The sequence below is a fragment of the Acromyrmex echinatior genome, chromosome 14, assembly GCF_024713525.1.
Source record: "Acromyrmex echinatior isolate Ae372 chromosome 14, ASM2471352v2, whole genome shotgun sequence".
Taxonomy (NCBI): domain Eukaryota; kingdom Metazoa; phylum Arthropoda; class Insecta; order Hymenoptera; family Formicidae; genus Acromyrmex; species Acromyrmex echinatior.
Window position 1 is genome coordinate 3,881,361 of NC_141865.1, and position 6,263 is coordinate 3,887,623.

The following is a 6,263-nucleotide window of genomic DNA, read 5'->3' on the forward strand; positions in this document are numbered from 1 at the left end:
GGGAGAGAGCGCAATAGGAGGAAGAGAGCGCGAATAATAAGTCTAGAACTGCAACGGATGAAAGAGAGAAAGGACAATAGGTTAAAAAGAGAACGCAATGGATGAGAGAGAAGAAACGAACCCTTCCTCTCTCTACCCTTCCCAACGTATGTGAGACACTTCCCTTCCCTTCCCTCTACACGCGCGCGCACACACACACACACACACACACACACACACACACACACACACACACACACACACACACACACACACATCGTATACGCACTAACACATAGTGGATTAAAATCGGCCTATTCTACTTACTAATAGCGTTATGTCACAGTATACAATAGCGCAACTCTATTCATTATGTGAAGCCAAAATCATAGCGCGCATGCGCAAGTTGAGACATTACATATGGTAATGCCATCTGAACTTTTCTCTCACTTATATTCTTTGTGTTTTCGATCTTTTTCTTAACCGTTGAAGTGTTTGTGTAGCAATTGGCAGTAACGGTAGTAGTTCATATGCTTTTATGTCGGTGATGTCTTGCAAATTGTTTTAGATATTGATAGTGAAGTGAAAAAAAAGTAAAGTGAAGTGGATTATTGTGAAGTGAAGTGCAATGAAGTGAAATAAAGTGAAGTCAAGTGAAAAGAATAAAGAAAGTGATAATTATTCTTAAAGAGAATTGTAGATCTATATATATGTATAGTACAGATTTTCAATTCTCTTGCAGAAAACACTTTGATCTTAGCTCTGTTTCAGATATAAAAAGAAAATAGATTGAATATCATGAAAATGAGTGGAAAAAAAATTAAATATTGTTCAATAAATGGATGTCCTGGAAATCTTGAATTAGAAGGAAGACATGTATTTAAATTTCCTAAAGAATATGATATACCATATATTATATAAATATTTTCAATTTTTCAATATTATTTGTATAAATGCGCGTTTAATATTTGTTTACATTATAAATAAATTATTTTAACAGATAGTTGCAATGGATACGAGGAAGTTGGAGACTGGATTTAGAAGAAAAGGTCCTGAATATTCTTTTAGAAATTGTTAATTATGCTCTCTAAAAATATTTTCTCATTTTGAAGAGAAATTAATAAAAGAAAAGTTCTTCATCCAGATACCATAACCATAAAATTTGGAAAAGAAATTTGACATTATCTAAAATAAGGTAATTTTATAATTATATTTTTATGACTATCAATTTCAGTTTACTTTAGATTACTTTTAGTTTCATTTTTTATTGTTTTTGAATGTCATAATTAGTTAGGACAATTATATATAAAATGATTTATCCAAATTTTTTCAAAGTTTTCTGATCATGTTGAAATTTGTCCTATCAAAATTAAAATCGTTACTAAAATTTTTTTTATTCAAGATACACGGGTTATCTCTTTGTAGGAGATTGAATTTTAGTCTTTAGGACATTGCGCCCATTTTCAAATACTGGTGAATTCCATTATAGACTAATCCGATTTGAAAAAATCAAGTGCAAAAGACAAAAAATTCAAGCCCTTGTAAATAAACATCATTTTGCAAGTTGATCAAATCATAATGTAAAGTAATCAGTTAATATAAAAATCAAATTGACATTATTTTGGCTTTTTGTTTTCCTTGAATAAAACATTCTTCAAAAATATTATTTAAGCATCTTTTAGACATAATGTATGTGTACTTCTGATTAGTATTAATGTAATGAATCACATAATTTGAAATTTTTTTGCAATGAAATAGAAACAGATACAGAAGCTGAAAAGGAGAGAGAAATTCAAATGGATGTTGAAATTGTGAAACCGTAAGTTTTACTGTCTATTACTTTAAACATAATATTAAATATTATAGGGAGTAATTTTCACCATACAATTGCTCACTGAGACAATCACAGTAATTTTCACCTAGAAAGTTTAAAAAATTTTTTTTAATGCTGTGATTGGCTGGTGTAATTAATCTAATTGTAATTTATACAACTGATCTACACTTAATATATTGGACATTGAAAATACAGGATTATAAATTAATAAAAGTAGGAGAAACTGTACAGTTAGTTTAATAATTATTATTAAATTATTATTATTAAAAAATAGAATTTATTATTAAAAAATAAAGATTTTATTTAATAAAGTTTATTATTAAACAATAAATGCATATTATTTATATTTTTATACATTTATTATTCTTGATTTTATAACTATAATTAGTACTTATCTGGTTTTTGTTGTATTTTTGTTTTCTTCATTTTTAATGGATTTTGTATTTATTTAGAAATGTTACGTCCAAACCTTTGAAAATTTGGTCAAGAAGACAATGAGGGAGAATGGAGAGGGTATGGAAGGATGGCTAGACTCAATCTCAGAGGTATACGTGCAAAGGCGAACACCTGTGAGTCGTACGCATCTTTTCGGTCCCGGAATACGGGTCAACGTCTCGAAGAGACGCTATGACACCTGTTCCGATGGACAGCGAACGGTTCTATTTTCAAGGAATTTAATTCTTTTGACCCGGGACCTCGTGAAATTTCAGGTGTTTAAAGGGAAAAGAATGCGAGAGGTGATTCAAATAAATGGCAGCTAGGAAAATATAAATGATTTACATTTATTAAAAAAAAAGAAAATTAGATTTATATAGGATATTTATACGCATTTTTATATAAAATGAAAAAACTTATTATTATACGTGTAATTACAATCGATTTGTTTAATATGATTGAATAAGAATTTAGTTATGGAGTGCGTGCGTGCGTGCGTGCGCGCGCGCGCGCGCGCGCGTGTGTGTGTGTGTGTGTGTGGGGTGTGTGTGTATGTGTGTATGTGAGAAGAGGAAACAAGATTATTGGGTATTGGAGGAAAGTGGTGCAGGAGCATATTTCGGGATGAGGTGCTTGTATAGGATACGTTGTAAGGGGTGGGGTTTCCAGGGATGTAGACTGCAACTATTCTGTTCCTTTCATTGGAGGAGAAAGAATACAGAGTCTAAAGAGTCGATCGGTACGGGATCCGGCTGATAAGAAAGAGTTGGGAATTGGTTTAAGAGAGGAGGGAGAGGAAATCCTTCTTCTAGAGGAGGAAAGGGAGGGAATCGTTCCTCGAGAGGAGGAGAGGAATAATTCAGGATTTCTTGGATGGCGGGATCGATGACAGGGAGAGAGGTGAGGTCTAATAGTTATGTCTGATCCGAGACTGGCGAGTATGAGACCTCAAGATAGCAGTCGTCAGTCGGTTATGGCGGGACGGTGGCTTGACTATGCGGACGACCTATTCCGCCTACTCCTTCTGACGTAAGGGGTTCATCCCCGTTTTTTAATTGACGTATTAGCGCGCACTATAACCGAAGGATAAAAAAAAATATATATTTTCGTTAGAAGCGCGTATAAGTGTGTATATATATGTTTGTTTTTATGCGGGGAAACGTGTAGATGAATCGGAAGGAATGGCAGGGCGACTTACTGATTAGCTGGCGAGTCCATGAGATCTCGAGTAGCTATCGGTTGAAATGAACGAGGAGGCTCGCTATCCACGGAAGAGCGCCAGGAGGGCAGTCGCAGTGGCGAATGATTGGGTGATCCCAATGATGATTACTGTCCACAATTTATCTTTTTTTTTTCTTTGCACTTGCGTAAAAAAATTGAACTGGCGTGATCTAACGCGTGAACTTTTCACTGATTGTAATTGTGAATTGAGGTAGTCCGATTTCTATGCTGACCGACATGAACTGAGCTAATCTGATTTTTATACTGACGCTGTGCGCTTCCGCGGGACCTCTATTTATACCCCGAAAAAAGGGCGTTGTGCCCTTTGTCTAGGATGCAATAGTTAGTTGCAATGTCACGCGAAATTTATGATTTTTATAGCGTCCTATTGTTGTTAATCTAAATCGTTAGAGGAGTTTCGAGAAGAAAAGAAGTGATTTACGTTTTTTTTTAAAGAGGCAAGATTGCTCCAGACGGATGACGAATTCTGTTATCCTCGCGGAAAATATGGCTAGGTAAACAGACGGTTACAATTAGTGCACAATTAGTTTTGCGTGCAGGGCAACTATTGTCAGTTGCGAGTCCGATCTTAGATAACGCTACCGTGGGAAGTTATCCCATGCGTTTTATGATTTTTTAAGCGCGACATGGCGCTTGTTTTCTTACGGTAAAATTGTTGATCAGTCTGGGACGACAAAGCTTGGATTTTTAGTATTGCTTGACTTCGGTGCATTTATAATGTCTTTTGCAATCTTGTCACTTTTCGGGCCTGCATTAAAGTTGTTATTCCTTCTGGATTGATTGGCGTTTACGAGTTTTCGCGGAACTTGTCCGATCTCTCTTTTTAGTTCTGTCAAACCGTTGTCAGAAGATCGCTCGAGTCTCACAGACGCTAACCATAGTCGCGACGTGGAGCCGATTCTTTCGAAAGAAAAGAATCGTGGTGTCTATAGGACGTAACAGAAGTACATCTTATAAAACAACAAGTAATGAAGAAAAAGTCATTGAAGAAAAAGGGCAGTCCTACAAAAGAACAATTATTTAAAACTATAAAGAAATTAAAATAAAAAAATAAAGTTTTTCAAAAATTATGACGTCTTCAAGAGAGAAAGAAAAAAAGAACTATCGCCAAAGGACCATCACACGGAAAACATGAGGTACAAGCCATGGAAACTTTAAAAACTTTAGGAAATAAGTTATTACCAGACAAATTTAATATGTTGTTACCAGTACAAATAGACGCGCATAAAGCAAACGTAGCATACGATACAGTAACGAATTTAAAAAATTTGCTACATCGATGTACTTTTTAAGTCCGCGAACCTATAAAAAATTTAAAAAATCATTTACATTACCTTCTGTGTGCATTTTACAATCTTTTACATATAATTGGAATATTGTGCCTCGTATTAATACAAAAATCTTTGAAACATTGAAAATAAAATTACATTCATTATCGCTTATAGAACAACATTGTATACTTTGCGCGGACGAAATGAGTTTAAAGTGTTTTATTTTACAATATTTCACAAGATTAAATTATAGGTTTTCAAGATGATGATAATAATAAGTTACCAATACCTGCAAAAAATGCATTTGTTCTAATGGCACGTAATATTGCAGGTAATTGAAAAGTTCCACTTTGTTATTGTTTTGCAGGGATTACTGTACAAGCGATACATTAAAAAATATTATTTTTGATGCATAATTAAGTTAAGAAAAAGTGGTGCTACTGTGCATGCATTAGTTACGGATATGGGTATATTTTTGATACTCCTCATTTATCAAAGCAACACGTAATAATTTGTTAAAATATAATTTAGAATTTTATGATAAGTTCGCTTCATGGAGATACAATTACATTGTCCAATTTTATTTCAAAGATACTCAACAATGGATTAAAACAGCTCCTAAATTATTTTCGATTCATATCGAACCCAACAATTTTTCGAAAATAAAAATTAAATGCGGTACAAGTTTTAAGTAATCATGCAGCTGCAGGTATGTGCACGTTATTGTCTGTCGTTTGTCTTCCTTCTGAAGCAATTGGAACAATAGAATTTATTGACCATTTATGATAAATTATTTGACATTTTAAATTCCTCTTTTCCAGTTCGTTCGAAAGAATATCGAAAAGTTTTTATCAGAAGTATGAAACAAGTAGAATTTTTACAAGAAACATTGATTTTTTTGAAAGATATCACAGCTGTTAACACTAAGGGTAAAATTGTAAAAATTACATATTTTGAATGCTGGCAAATCACTATTAATAGTATTATATAATTGTGGGAAATATTAAAGACTTTTAATTTTCCATATTTACAAATTTATAGAATAAACCAAGATTGCCTTGAAAACTTTTTTGATTCTATTTGGCAACAAGGCGGTAACTGTGTAAATCCGATCTCTATATAGTTTGTTCGCGCTTTAAAAAAATTGTTTAGTTATTACAATCTTGTGATACAAAAAATTGTGCTCCAGATTCCGATGAAATATTAAATTTTATGGAAACATCCAATCTTCGATCTATAATTTCTGACTTTAATGAATCATTTACGCAAAAAATTTTAGATGTTCCTACACATGATTATCATTCTGAATCTGCCAAAACAAAATGCATTTAAATACGTTTGCGGCTATTTAATAGAAAGATATTTACCGATACATTCGTGCGAAGCGTATACAGATTATATGAACAAAAATATTTATATTTTAAATGAGACTATTCTATATTGTTCATTTCGCGACTATGGATCTAATTTTTGTTTATATATACATAAATTACACGAAATAT

The 6,263-nt window shown here is 33.0% G+C and overlaps 1 pseudogene; it reads left to right on the forward strand.

Annotated features, from left to right (window-relative positions):
* Window positions 1-783: 783 nt before the first annotated feature.
* LOC147907361 (uncharacterized) lies at window positions 784-5,042 on the forward strand (annotated as a pseudogene).
* Window positions 5,043-6,263: the final 1,221 nt, after the last annotated feature.